Here is a 15,765-nt window from a genome sequence, read left to right on the forward strand (position 1 = left end):
AATATCTGAAGCGTTGCCCGAGTCTGAATCCGGCTCGAGGGACCAAAAATGAAGCGTTTGTACAGTAGTAGCAAGGAATATTTGAAAGGAAAATGCGACCTTCGGAAATCAACACTATTATATATACAGGGTGGGGCATTTAAATGGGAACACCTAAATATCTCGGTTATTATTAGTTGTGCAAAAAATCTCCACAGAGTAAAGTTGTACTGGTTTACGGGGCGAATTTTATGAGGGTAAACATTCTTTCTCAAGGTCATTTTTTTACAAGATTTCAAGGTCATCGATATTTTTCTAAATGGAATCATATATTTTTATTATCGCTATGTGATAGCCGAGGTCAAGACGAATCCAACGACCTGTAATATTATGACCTTCATGTGACCTTGAGTTTGTTATCACCAACTATTCCACACCATATAGTTACACTCCATGGGCGCTGGTGTACAACTTCTCGAAGCAATTTCGGGTTTTCATATTATGTGTATTCAGTTGTCCATGGTTAGAAAAACGAGCTTCGTCAGTAAAGAGAACATCATAAAATATTCATGTCTTTGTATTTGCTACGATGTCCATGTAAAAAGAGCAACACGATTCTCAAAGTTGTTGCCATGAAGCTCCTGATGTAAGGAAATATGGTGTGGATGAAACTTATGACGTTGCAATAAAGAACAAAGAATAAAGAACGTCCAATTTTTCGACAACTTGTAGTAAGGTCAATATTGACTGTAGCCAATACAAAAGTTTCGGCATCTTCTCCAGGAGCAGGCTTTGATCGTTTTCTGTTCAGTGATTTAATACTCCCTGTTTTACAAAACAATTGAACTATGCGGTCATAACTTTGTCGAGAAGTATGATTTCTCTCAGGGTATCTCCTTTATGAATCTGGATAGACCGTGGTTATTCGAGCCGGGTTATGGCTGTTTTTCTGATTATCCTATCAAACGAAGCACGCACTGAAATCACACGTTAGAAGATTCGCAGCGTTACGTACGGAATCACCGCGGGGCTGCAAAACTGCGCTATCGCGAATTGAAATCGGCTTGAAGTCGGCGCGCGGCGAGGTTGCGCGAGGGAGGGCAAATATGGCGACAGATATCGCGCACGCTGATAAGAAGATTTACGCCGTAATTGCGAGCCGCAACTTTTGCTATCGGGCTCTCGAAGTTCGAGCCCCGAAGTGACATTTGCCGGGCGGAAAAAAGGCGTCGCAACGAGCGGGGAGGGAGAACTCGAGCCGCAAACGAGGCAGAGCCGAGCGTTAGCACTTTATAGACGATAACTGGGAGCACATCCCGAGCTCTCTCTCTCTCTCTGTCTCTCGGTGCTTCGGCATCCTAGCGTCAGGACTTCTAATCGAAGCGAAGGAATCGACGCTCTGCCAGCCCCAAGGCGCATTCTCATCGCCCGAGCACGCGTTCGAGGCCTGTTATTACGCGAACTTCAAACTACCACGCTGCGTCATAATCGCGAACCGGTCCCCGCGATGATGTACGTACCCACATCGGGCTTGTGGTTGCTCCGCAGAACCGAGCCGCAAGTGGAAGCGTTCGGAATGACGGGCAGCAACATCGAAAAGCGGAGGGGGGCTGACTGACGAGGGAAAAACAGGATCGAACTTCGATGATTTAGTTCACTGGAGAATCACTCGGGACGTTGAAACTCGTCGTAAAGTAGCCTCGTGCTCTTTCCAACACTGTTTCATCCGCAAATTTCCCGGCAATTCGACAAAACTGAATTCTGACCTCTTACAGCAAAATTGTTTCGAGTCTGACCGAAAACTGTCTATATCACTTGAAAAGAATACAGTGTCGTTTGAAGAAGCTGCGTAATAGACATCAAGGAAATCCTTTTGGATTCTTGCAGAGTGATAGTGGTACGATCAGATGTTACACTAGATTCCAAAATCGGGACCGAACCAGATTAAAACTTCAAAGTCACACAGCAAATTCTGAGAAGTTTCATGAAGTTTCCGTTTCTCACGCGTTCCATGTCCCTCGACGCTCCCACTTTGTCGCGTCTTCCACTGTCTGTTCAACACATCTATGCCGTCCTTCATTCAAACCGGAAGTATCGAACGACGCGTTAAGCGTCTGCTATGACCACTTCCCTTAACCCATAGACACCGATTTGCAGGCCACTTCTTTCCAAATAAAAATATGGAATCACTGCTAACGGATGTCGCTTCGCAATCCCCAAAGTCTGAACGTGTCACAGTTGACCGCAGGGAGATGTTAGGCTATTCCGAGGGTAGATGGGATCCGATCGCCTGATAGGACTTTGCGCCCGATTCCTCCAGGAATTAGGGAATACAGGTCGAAGGAGCGTCCGGGGGAAGTCGATTCGTTCGAGCAGTTCTTTCTCAGACGGGGGAAAGCGAAAAGGGGAGCAACGAATGGAAATAAATCGGCGATCAGGTGCGCTAGCCGAGAAATGCGGTCAATGCCGAGAGACAGAGAGGCGTCCGTGCAAAACGCGCGAACCGAAAGATAGCATGCTTATGTCGGTGTGATAAATTTATCGAAGCGAGTGCGGCACGATGGCAACACTCTCGTTCCGCCGGCTCCGTGATGCATGGCGCCTTTCTTGGGAATAGAAGACACAAAGATGAACGATCGCTTTACGGAACCTAATTAATATTACCAGCTGCAAGTATTCTTGTATCGAGATCGATGGCTCGATTCGACACAGCGTACAAGTCGTGGTTAATTAACGTCGCCGAGAAAACTGTGAATGCGTTTGTTCTCTCGCGATACTGGCGCAAGTCAAGTTTTCATTCACAACCTTAAAACCATTGAAAGGATTCGAAAATACTGTTTTATCATTTCCAACGTTACTAAACGTATTAACTCTTTCAGGCACACGCTTTTGAGGAAATTGAATACCTTAGTTGCACAGAATCTTGCGAATTCACTGCGTCACACAACTTACTGATGCGTTTTGATTTGCATACATCTTTTTCTTCACTTATTTACCATTGGAAAACTTCAAATAAAATAATAAACTGTACGAGTATGAGTAACTTTTACTTTTCGAGGTGAGTTAAAATAGATCCCACCGTGCATACAAAGCTAAGCAAAAGGTGGGATAGTGTTTGACCCACCTAGCCCCAAGGAGTTAAGAAAGAAAATTTTCTATTTCATTCTGGGTTATTTCAATTCAATTAAAAAAATTTTATTTTGCATAAAGATCCACTGTCTAGTAATTTAGCTGTAGATCTTTGCGACGAGAAATGTTTGCGGCGTTATTTGTGGTGCTATAATAGGCTATGAATCGTAGACTGGATTAAACACAGGTCCGAATTCTCCTGGCCTACATATTACTTCGGATAACGCGAATAAAAAGGAATAAGGGATGCCAGGTTGGAGAAGGCGAGTCCGCGTGCTGCCGTGGCGAAAGGATTAAAAGGATTTTTCAAACAGCCGGGAGGAAGAATTGCGTTAGGCAAACACGGGTGTACCGGCCGGTTGAAGTGTCGAGACGGTTAACAGGATAAACGTGTATAAAACTGATTTAGCTATTCAAGGCAGGAGTTTCGCCGCATTGAGTTACGCGGCGGATGGTCTCGCCGCGCGTACCGGCAATTACGGTTTTAACAGGGTTAGGTCGATTAGCCGAAATCCGAGGAGGTAGCCGGGCCCGCGCGCGACAGGAAGCAGGAAGTTCAAAGGACGAAAGATTTCCAACGGGGCTGCATTTTGTCGCGGACGCCGCGTCGCGTCGCGTCGCGCCGCGCCGGCCGTGGGAGCTCGAATTAAGAAAGTTTTCCAGGGGAACGAAAGTGGAAGCTGCGCGATCCCCGGTGGAAGTTAAAGAAAATGGTAGTCGACGACTCCGGCCGGAACGAAAGTCTGGGAAAGGGGCTCAATAACGATTTCAACAGCACTGCCGTTCCCTCTATCTTCTTCGCTTCCTTGTTACGCCGTCCTGCTCCGTTGTTAGCCGTCCGAGACCCCCTTTCGCCTACCCTCCCGGATCCCATCTCACCCCTACGACTCGCCCGTTTTCCTCGTTTCAGAAATTTAGCCGGTTGTAAGTTAATTTCCTCAATTTCTTATGCAACGGTGCATTAGCGAGACGACGGCAGATGTCAGCGGATCTCTAGCTTTCTCCTCCACCCCACCCCACCACACCCTGACCTTCCACCCTCTGTCTCACTATCGTCGCCATTTTACCTTCACTACCCGCTAAACTGTAGTTTATATTCCGCCGCGGGTATCTGTTGAATGGCGACCTGCGAGTCAAAGAAAACTTTGTTTTTCCTTCGACGGCCTGAGAAGACGCTCCTCCATGGCTGCGTTACCATCCTCAAGTTGCTTAATCATTCAGAATGTTCTCCACTCGGTTTTACGCACCATGGATTTTTATCTTATCGATTTCTAGATTTTATATTAGGCAGAAACGGAAAAGGAACTTTAACCGAAAGAAATTTTCAATTGTATCATTTCTTCGCTGTCTTTAAGATTTTCTATCCATTGCTTGAGAAAATTCAAACCCAATTTACAAACAATTTGTCAAGTTTTCGATTTTTCAAATTTTTCAAGTCGAAAGATTGTTGGGTCACATATGTAAAGTTAGTCTTAGAATTAATGGCACACAAATTGGAGTGGCTTTTTTGTAAATGCCTTCAGTTTTTCGGAAAACTTACTTCAGGAAAAAAGTAGTGAAAGTTGTTTTTTACAAATTTTTAATTTGAGCTTCTAAGGAAAATTTTATAAATGATTGCAGGTTAGGAATGACGCTTCTGTTGAAACTAAAAAGCATTTTATGTCAGAATAAATAATTGTGAGAGGAACCAGTAAAATTCCAGTTAGAAAATTTTCAAAATTTTGTCTTATTTTGGCAACAGGGATGCACCCTGTATTGAGGATGCTTGGTCATTCGCAAATCGGAAAATTCCCCAAAAGACTCCATTAATTTTAATACAGCCGGGATTATTTTTAATCCAACGAAGCTTTTGAAACACCAAATGAATTTATAATTATTTTCAGTTTCTCCAAGTTTAAGCACGAACATTGCAATCTGCATAAGCTTCGCAACGAATGGATTACACTAGTGTGTTTTATTACGTACGGGCGGGATCGCGTAAGTGGAACGATGCTTCCGAGCTTGAAAAAAATAATTCTTTTCGTGGATATTTTTTAACGGACTTCAAAGTGCGTATTTTTTTTGTAATGGTACACCGTTTTTTGTGTACATTTGAAAACTGTGCCGGTAATTCGTGACGCAGCCGAACGCGGAATGACTATCCATGCAGAACTGTACAAACAATGTGGTGCAAATGTTTTTCCACGCGGAGCTCTGTTTTTACAAAAATTGATTTTGAAAATTCGTCGGGTACGAGTGAATACGATCTGTGTAAAACCTGTTCTATTAGCGAAAATATTCCCGAAAAACTATGCCGGACAGAGTCAATCAATAACGGAAGGACATGGGAAGCAAAACCTATTCACTCGTGTCTGACGAGTTTCCAAACGAATTTTCTTGGATATAAAACGACCCTGTAAAAAGGTTCCTGCCTTTTGTTAGCTGCGAACGAATATATATTCTCTTTTAGTTATAGTTTCCGCTCTACACAAACAAAACATTCCGTTTACAGTGTACTACATACACAGGGATTTATTCGCAAGACTTCCATTGAATCCAATGGCAACGCAACAATAATCCTGTTGGATGTGAAGCTATCGTTCAGCGTAGTCACTCTACGTGAAAACAGACGGCAGGTTGCATCTAGAATTAATTATAGTCACAATAGTTCCCTGTGTTCTCTCTCTCTTTAGTACCAAATGCATGAGCTCACAAAAGATGCCAGAATGATAGATTGCAGTTCCAGCCACGAAACCGTGGTCTGGATAGTCACCGACTATCAGTCATTGTAATCATGCGAGTTCATCCATTAAATATATTCAAATCCTGAAAGTTCCAGTTGGAATAGAGGAAGATTCGTAGAAAGAGTTTGTACTGTGTAATCAGAGTTTCTCATTCTGAGAATACTTGTAAGCACGTTGTTCGAGGTTGTAAAATGGGAATATTTGCAACAAGTGAAAACAATTTTACATTCCTCATAAATTCCTTACTTCTATAAATTGATTTACACCGTGGTGTCAAATGGACACGGTATTAAAAAAATCATTGAAGGATTAATAATTAACTGAGTAGATTCCTTCTTTGACAGTGAAAATCAGTAAGATGGGGTTTTCAAAACAATTAAAATGAGAAATATATCCTATTCAAGGCTATATTAACACTAGGTTTACGGGACCCAACCAGATGACTGGTTCTAATATTTATAATTAATAATAATTTTAAAGATTCAAAGGATGCATACGTGAGAAATTATTTAGCAAATTTATTTCTTTGGGTATGTTTTAAAAATAGAGCTAAAAATGTGGGTAGCAAGTTCTTGGTATTTTTATAAAGTAATGCAAATTAGTCAGTTTTAGTGCTCGGTGAACCTACTGTTAATCCGAGCGCACTGTGTGAATAATAATCACTATAGTAAATTGACAACTGAGAATAAAAAGTAGAAACGGAGAGTCAGGCACAGCAACCTATCCAGTACCGAGCCGCCAAGTCCTGATATTTTTAATTTAAAATTATTAACATTCAAAGGATGCTTACATGAGAAATTATTTAGCAAATTTATTTCTTTGGGTATATTTTAAAAATAGAGCTAAAAATGTGGGTAACACGTTCTTGGTATTTTTATAAAGTAATGCAATATGGTCACTTTTAGTGCTCCGTAATGTTGAATATGCAATAATTGTCAGTAGAGATATAACAATATGGACATGTATAAAAATGTCAAATGCCTGCGCAGAACGCTGTACTATTCCTGCTAAATCCGTAAGAAATGTGTCAAATTGATGCTAGGTACGATCGGGGGTTAAATTATGGGATTGAAAGAGAGAGAGAGAGAGAGAGAGAGAGAGAGAGAGAGAGGGAGAGAGTATTATGCAGGGTTGAGACGTCTTGGACTTTCCTCGCGACCGGAGACCGCAGCAATAAACAGTGCGACAAGAGGCGGAATTTATTGTTGCGACACCGTGATTGCATTTTAATGAACGAGGCTGATTCGCGCGACACCCGGCACATTAGCGGCAGCGTGTAAATTAAAACATCCTTTCACCGAGCGCTTTCGATCGGTTTAAGGGGGTTCCTTAAGTGGCCGCCGACGCGTCGCCATAAAACGTTCGGTTATCCGCGAGTAGAGGCGGCTGCGCTCCTCCCGAGACCCATAACTCACCGTGTTTACGCGTAGATAACGCGGTTAAAAAATAACCGGGCACCGGCATCGCTCCCCATTAAATATTAATGTGTCAAGCGAATACATGAATCCACTTACATACATACACACGTATATGTGTATATACAACCAGCGTTTTATACAAGATTTTATGCAAGACAGTTATACGATGTATTGTCCCGGCGAGGGGAGATTGATAGCGAGCTCGCGCGGGATTGTTCAGGCGGATCGCGTAGGCCGCTTCCTCTTAATAACGGGTATATCGAATAACTGACACCGGTTTTCCGACTAGCGATTGAAGACTCGATCATTGTTATTTTATCTTCCCCCTGGGAAACCGTGAGATTTGATATTCCATTGTTTTAGGGAACGTTCGTTTCACCGTACGGTTGTAAAATAACTTCTTAAACGCGCTGGCTTCTCAATGACTCAATGATCGACTCCTTGTAATTGAATACCTCGGCGCGAAGACTCCACCGTTTAATAAAATTACACTTTTTGAAATTGTATATATTACTGTCTCGTAATATTTTCTTTACATTGGAGATTGTTCCATTTCGTGCATTTCTATCCGTTTCGAAGCGCAATTTGCCCACGGCCTAAAACTAAAATAATAGGCGTAAGTCTTAATTTTCTCCTTCAAAGGCGCTGCCCGAATTGTCATCACCATCTCAAAAGGGCCGAATAGAGCGCACGCACGTTCTCCCTCCCGGGAAGTGCGTCCGAGGTTTCTCCCCGTCGAAGATTCACCATTGGACCGTGTCCCGGCGCGAAATCTGTCGCTGTTAACGTTAATCCACCGAGGAATTCGATTTGTATCCAGCGCCGTAGAAAATTGGTCTACTTCGTAATCGGGTTCGCGTTCGTTTCATCTTGTTCCGCTGTGCCGGCCACGTTAGCAGGTATACCGTGCTGCGAACAACTGCAAGCTGATTCCGCGCGCAAAAATGAACGAATATCGGCGGATAAAATTGTTCGATCCGATGCTTAGTTTTCGAGAAAATCGAGTTTGAAAATTCGGCTGCCGCGTCTGTGCATGGCTGGCCGTTTCCACTTCGCGTGAGTGGCCGAGGCGCGCCGAGCCGCTCAGTTTTCAAACTCGATTTTCGCGAAAACTGAGCCTCGAAGGAGAAAACGTTGTTGCACACTTTTCATTCATTTTTCCGCGGAGAATCATTCTGTGGCATTCCGAAGCGCGATTTACGGGACAAGGAACGAGAAAAACAGTCGAGTCAGGATAATCGATCTGAAAGCGAAAGATGCGTCTCGACGTAGGACGTTCCCGTGTAGGCGAACGCGTATAATAATCCATTAGTCCGACGGGCGAAATTGAGGGGCGCTTTGGGGAACGAGAGGGCAGGGGTCGCCGGGGGTGGGTGCGCTAGGGTCGCGAGCTTCTGCGAGAACACCGAGCTAGGAAGGGGGGCAAAGAGTTGGCTGAATTTGAAGTTGAGTAGTGGCAGGTGGAGGTCTCTAGCCTCTCTCCCTCTCTCTTTCCCCCTCTCTCTATCTCTCCTTCCCAAATTGCTCGTTCTCTTCCTATCGTTCTCTAGCTTCGTTCCTCGCTGTGTTGGTGCGCTATACCTATAAAGAGAACACACTCGGCCCCCGGCAGAGCAGACAATTAATTTGCGAGTCAGGGCTCTGCGGTCCATTCCTGTGTCCGTCCGTTTAAGATTGATTAAGAGTCCCCTGAAATCTAGGTCCTCCACCCGTTCGTTCAGAATCGGGCACAGCATCGATCCGAAAGCTTGCATCCTTCGGAAAACATCGGATCGGTTTGGCCCCCTTTCCTACCCTGTAATTAACTGCGCTCACGTGATTAACGGATCGAGCCTGCCGCGCGAACAGTTCCAATCGCGGTTTCACTTTCATTCTTCGGCACGCTGCGCTTTGCGAACAGCTGCAAACTGTTGCCATGCTGAGCTTTCGAAGGCTCTTCAAGGTACCCGGAACTTTGATTTGTTCGATCGAAATTAAACGCGTTGATGGAAATTCAATGTTTCATATTTTTATTTTCTTATGCAACTACTTACTCATATTCTAAACGATTTGAAGAAGCACTTGGAACATTTGGCTAGTTAATTGAACAGCAGCTAACTCAATTGCATTAAAACTTGGAAGCGTGTCTATAATTGAAACAATCGTAAAGTGAAAAATCGGAGAACGGTCATTTAGTTTTATTAAGTTTTAAGGGGTGTTCCTAATTTCTTGCTGCCCCTTTTCGAGCATTATGCAGAATATTTATGGGTGGACGGGTTTTCCGTTTGAATGAAAATTTTGCAGCAGTGACAGCCGCGCGCGCACACGTTTCAGTTAAGGGGACCAAAAACCGCAGCTAAATTCACGAGCAAAGATATCAGCAGAGGCATCGCGACGTTAACGCCTCGTGACACACGTACTCGATCTCACACGCGCGCCACGGATGCACGTGCTCGCGCGTGCTGCATTGTTACATTTATAGAAATCTGGGTTACGAAATGCCCGTTCCGCAGCATTATCTGGCCCGACTGTCCAGTCACGTAGACTGTGGTGGTTAAAGATGGCTCGCGTGTAGCTGCAAGGTAATTTCGAACGCGACCATGCGTTCGCACCTGCGGGAAATGCCGACACGGAGTACATCATTATCCGTCTTTTAATTATGACGCGTAATTGCGGCCGGGAGATCGTACATGCACCGGTTGATGCGCTTTTTACAACCGCGAAAACGCAGAGTGTTTTTATCATCCAATTTCGCCGCTGGTAACGAAAACCTAGAAACAATAATAGAAACAATAATTCACTGAGTCACCAGTTTCTGCTTCGAACAAGACCGGTAATTAAATTTCCAGCTGAAGCACGGATACATATTAACAAATTAACCGAAAAGGAATTTTTATTAGTCGTGAGATTCTTGACTCCTACTAATTCGTCTGTTTTCTAAAATCAATTATTCAATAGTTTGTAGTAATTTCAATCATAAACTAGGAAACCATACTCAATTATGTACTTTAACTATTGAGATTCTTAACAAGCTTCCAGCGGATAAAACGTTAACCCTTTGCACACGAAGCCGTTTTAACTCCAAAACGAAATATCTCTTCCGACCTAGAATATTTCCCTTCTATATATATTTTTTCATGTTATACGTACGAAAATGGTGCAATTTACTCGTACAATACTGAAATGTTTCTTAAATACAAATAAATTTAACAATGTGAAAAATATTTTGTATAATGATACAGCAATTTTTAGTGGCGCCGTTCAAGTGCTAAGGGTTAATAGAGCTAGACATTCGTTTAACGCGAATTTCTGCAATGTAGCGCACAAAAGTCCCGAGTCTATTTATCACACGAGGCGAAAGCGCATTTCCACCGGTGATACGTCCAAGAATAAAAAGCTCGAGGGAGTAAAGCCCAATTCAAAATCCAGTCGTATAAAAAATGTCTTTCCATTTGGCGACACTATCTGCCCGACAAAAAGTGACGTCGCGTATAAATCCGGCAAGCCGGAAGCTTGATCCCTGACGGATACGGCTTAATCGTGCTCAGCGATCCGTCGGTTTCTCGCGGACGGTGAATCAACCCTCGCATATTTCGCGAGAGCAGCGAGCCGCGCGCGCGGGGGTGGATCCCCGTGGCGCGCGAGGACGCAAAACGTTTCCTGACGCGACACTTCGATCGGAAATGGCGCGGAAGGAAAAGGGCGAGAGCCAGGTTTACGAGGTGCTCTCGCCCTCCATTCCCGGCGTAGACACGGAGTCTTCTTCCTGATGATTCATAGACATACCGTTCGAATCACGAAGACCATCCAGAACCGAACCTCTGCGCCAGAAGTTCGCGACTTCACCGCTTCCGCTCGTTCGCGAATGAAAAGTTATTGGAATATGGATATGCAGGGTGAGTCACCTAACGTTACCTCAAATATCTTTGTTAGTAATTATTGTCACTGAATTCCTAATGAAAGGGACTATCACTGTAGGTGTTTAAAAAAGGGTGGTTAAAAAAGTCATCGTGACCTTGATATCTGTAAACAAATGACACAAAAACAAAATTTTTCTTTCTGGCATCGTGTCAGCCCCATTGTACCGTTCAACTTTGTCCTTACCATATTTTACGTATCTTTAGAAACAACAAAGATATTTGAGGTGCAAACGTTAGGTGACTGTATAATAAAACCACACTCTATTATAAGATGCGAAGTAGAATTTATATTTTAATAGATTCTCGAAAAGCACGTTGTCGGACACACGTTTTCACACTTCGAAAGAAACGTCGCGAATGAAACACAACAGATCGAAAACAGAGCAGCAACAGTCCAATATGAACAAAGGAGGATCGAGGGTCCCATGCCGGGGACAACATACAATGTATATTGACTGTAGATACAATGTATGCATATACAGATCGAGAGCCGATTCAATCGATGCTTCCTTCTAAAAAAATAATAGATTAATTTTGTTCTAGATTTTAGGAAATAAATTCCAACAAAAGTAGACTGCTTCATTATTCGCTGTTCACAAGGTGCATTTCTCATTTAATAATTCATTATATTTTGTACAACCCTACGAAGGTTCTTATTGCTCTCTCTGGTTTGATCAATAGTGGTTGAAATTGACAATTCTTCGTTTATATTCCTAGCACTCGCTAGCACTTCCTAGTTACCCCATTGCACCGACATTTATCCCTTTTACCAATGACTCTGACAAGTTGTAAATAATATATCGAAGTTCTTACAATCTTTCGATATTGTCACTACTCTGTGTTTCACGTGCCCATTTTGCCATAAACGCACGAAACCTGCAATCCACTCATGGATCTCTTCCAAACCGGAATAAAATTGTATTTTTCTAGTAAATGTTGATATACGATAGATATCAATTTTGTTTTCTTATACTAAATTATCCAGGAAGTGTACAAACTGTAATCACTGTAGCTGTGGAGTGAATTGTGAGACAACGGGCTGACGATAAATGGAAGAAGTCTCATTGCAGCATTAGTACGAACCGGCTAGTTTCATACACTAACGTTCACAACATTGCAGGCTTGGTTGAAGCTCTGCGTTCTCTGCCAGATGCTGGTAAATTGTGTATGATTGCGAGGATCTTTAGAGACCTAACTGATGCGAACGGCGAGGTCTTACCGTACTTTTTGCGAGCGAGCGACGAAATAAAGTCCGGTTAGCGGGACGAGCGTCGTGCGCGTCGCGCGAACCCCGGCGTTATTAAAACTACCCTTGCTGATTAGACGGACTAATTTTTTCTCCGGCGCACGGTGAAATTTTTTAAATTTCCCTGCCGCGTCCGGCCATTTCTCGCGAGTTCCCGGAAGTCGGCAAAGGACGCTCCCATCAGCCCCGGCGCCCCTTTGTGAGGGTCCGACCGCGTGTACCCGCTTTGACTCGTCTTGTTCCCCCTTTTCCGTTTTCGCGTTTTCTCTCTCCTACCACCTGGCCGCCAGGTTCACCGCACTGCGTTCATTTTTTTTTGTCCGCCAGCTAATTTGTTTAGTCTGCTAACGATACGTCGTAAAACCGGTGGCGTTCCCCATCCTCGAGCGTGGAAAGGCCATCGGCCGTCACGATACCCGTTCTTCTTGCTCGCCTCTGTCCTATGCCACCCTCTCCGCCGTCACGCACCGAAGCCTCCGCATAGTCGATGGTAAATTATGGCTGACGAGGGGGCTCGTGCCCCACGAAATCGCCCACGCTCGCCGGAAACAGCGCCCAGTTTCGGGGAAACGATTCGCCGGTGCATTTCTAACGAAGGTCCTCCCGGAACCCTAACGCTTCGCGGAAATTCGCCTTCGGGGAGGACGGACGGGAAAGTTTGCGTCGGGAGACGGAATTATTGGCGATCTCGATATGCCTAATCCTCGTCGTTGAATCGACTTTTTAATAATAATGCAAATCTGAGCGGAGTACCATTTCCTTCGCTTGTCAATTTATTTTGTCAATTCTAGCTTGAACTGTACTTTCTCGGGGAGAACGAATGGCCAGAAATCGTCCTCGATGTAGCACGAAGCTATCATCGATCTGTATCAATCTCGAATTTCATCATTCGATCGCACTTATTCATGGAGTGACCGTACAAATAAGTGTAGAGTAACAATACATTCGTTGATCAGTTTATTTGGTTGTCTCTGTGTATTTCGTAAGTCCGACTGAACATTACAGTGTAATAAACCCGACATCTCCGCACGATCTTCCACGATCCGATAGAACTTACCGACCTATGAAATCAAGAGTAGCTGCAGCATGAAATATTTATCTCGTTAGAAACGCGACACCGTTCCCAGCGAGATAATCAAATCGGCCATTTCCAGTTCGAAGTTCTCGCCGCGCGAAAATCCGTATTTGCCTAAAGATCCGCAGTCTGCCGACAATAATAAAACCTCTGGTCCCCGGCAGTCGTCGACACATTCTCCGCGGGTGATTTCGCGCGGCGACATTGCACGGTTCAATCAGCCGGAGTCCAATAATCAAGCGATCGAACGAATATTCCGCGGACGAGAATTCCGATCGCGCCGCGTACACGGAAAACACCGGGAACGGGCAAAGTTACGGAATTACCGCAACTTCTTCCGGCGATAAAATCTGTTGCGCCGCTAAATAATGCGTGCTAATCCTTTTAACTCGCCGCGGCAGTCCCCGGGTATCTCGTGCGGTGATTCTCCGTTCTCATAGAGAGAGAGGGAGAGAGGGAGAGAGAGGGTGCATTGCAAAATGCACGCAGGAAAAATGGAGAAGCGCGTTGATCGCGAAGCGGGTCGCGCCGCGCGATAAAACCGCTAAATTTCCTTGCGGGTACCGGACAGGCCCGCGTTTCTCTCTTCATCGGTGAATAATAACGCCGGTAACCAGCGGGTTGAAGCGCGTTAAATACAGGTGCACGGGCAATTGCATATCGCGGAAACGCGAGCATTGCGGCAAGGCCGCGCCTCCGCTGCTATCAACCACTGCCACCCGTAACGGGACGCTCGAAAAAGGAAGATAAATCTACGGGGGGGAAAAAAAGGAACGAAGGACCTCCGGTGGAACCGCTGGTTAAAATGCATCGATCTTCCTCGGCCACCGTTCTTCCGCGCTCTTCGATCCGGTGCATCCTGCCTGCATCGTCGAAAATTATCCCGCACACCACCGCTGCGACGCAATCTTTCGGAAAGGGTCTTTGTGCGAAATAAAAATTGTTCGCGCCGTTTATAAGGGACTCGAGATAAATAGGAAGTTCGTACTGTCCTTAATCATTTGAATAAGTCGAAGATTACGCACTGATAAATTATTCTAATCTTTTTACTGCTTTCAATTTCACCCACCCATTCTTTTCGTGAACGGCGACATTCTACCCGAATCTTTATGTAGTTAATTTTCGTAGATTAGACTGTGGATTTTATGCATTTGTAAAAGAAACTATGAAACACAAAACGGTGAGAATATTAGGAGGGTGCAGTTATTTTCAAATAGTTAACATTATTTAGAAACGAATGTGTACGTGACTTGTTCGTCGGAGAACATTTTTGTCATGAAGGGCGACATTCTACCCGAACCCTTATGTAGTTAATTTTCGCAATTTAGACTGTGGGATTTATGCATTTATAAAACACACAATATTGAAAATATTAGGAGGATGTAGTTATTTTCAAATTGTTATTTAGGAATGTATACGTAACTCGTTCGTCGGAGAACATTTTTATTCATCACAAAAATCCGGAGCCGAGCGATTATAAACGGAAGCTTGCGACACCGTGGTAATTTCGAGAAACGTTCGCCATTCGCGTTCCTCTCGCCCATGAATCCGGGATCCCACATCCTGAGGGGAACGAGGAGAATCGTCGGTGGGAAGAAAGGGACGAAAGAGCCGGGTTGGTGACGGCGTGAAGAAAGTTTGCTGAACGGGAGGCCCTGTAACGAGCAATTTCTGCGAGGCCGACCTGTGCCGGTTGCACTCGCGACGACAACAGCCGCGGAAAGTTTGTTTAAAGGCGGGCTGCTTTGTGTCGGCGCGTGCATGCTTTATACAGTTTAAAAACATTGTCCCGGGGGCGAGGGGTGGTCGAAAGGGAGGGAGAGCTGGAAATCGCAACAAATTCAGCCGCCGAACTTTTCGCTCGCGCGGTTTCTGCTCGAGTTCTTCGGTGCCGCGCGATTCGCCGCACGCTGAAAAGCGCAGTCACACATACTCCCGCGTTCTCCCTTGTAATTCCGGAGAAATTCGAAACGCGGAAATAATATCCGGCGGGTTCGTTGCTCCCGGTTGAAAAGTTCTAGCCCGGCAAGATCGCCGGCTTTCATCCGATTATACGTGTCAAGCGGTGTCAGGGAAGCATTCGAAATTCATTGCTCGAGAAAACGCGATCCGGTTATTAACGTGGCGCTTCTTTTCAACGGAAATGGAAGCGGAAAGGGCCATGGAAATTATATCACGTTCGCGAATTTTCTCGCGCGTCCGCTTGTTAACGTCAATGGCCAAATTATTTTTCCTAAAAGCATCGCGATTTAGACACGCTCCTGACCCGGTTTTCAGCGTACATCAAACGATCACC

This window comes from Halictus rubicundus, chromosome 3 (assembly GCF_050948215.1).
Source record: "Halictus rubicundus isolate RS-2024b chromosome 3, iyHalRubi1_principal, whole genome shotgun sequence".
Taxonomy (NCBI): domain Eukaryota; kingdom Metazoa; phylum Arthropoda; class Insecta; order Hymenoptera; family Halictidae; genus Halictus; species Halictus rubicundus.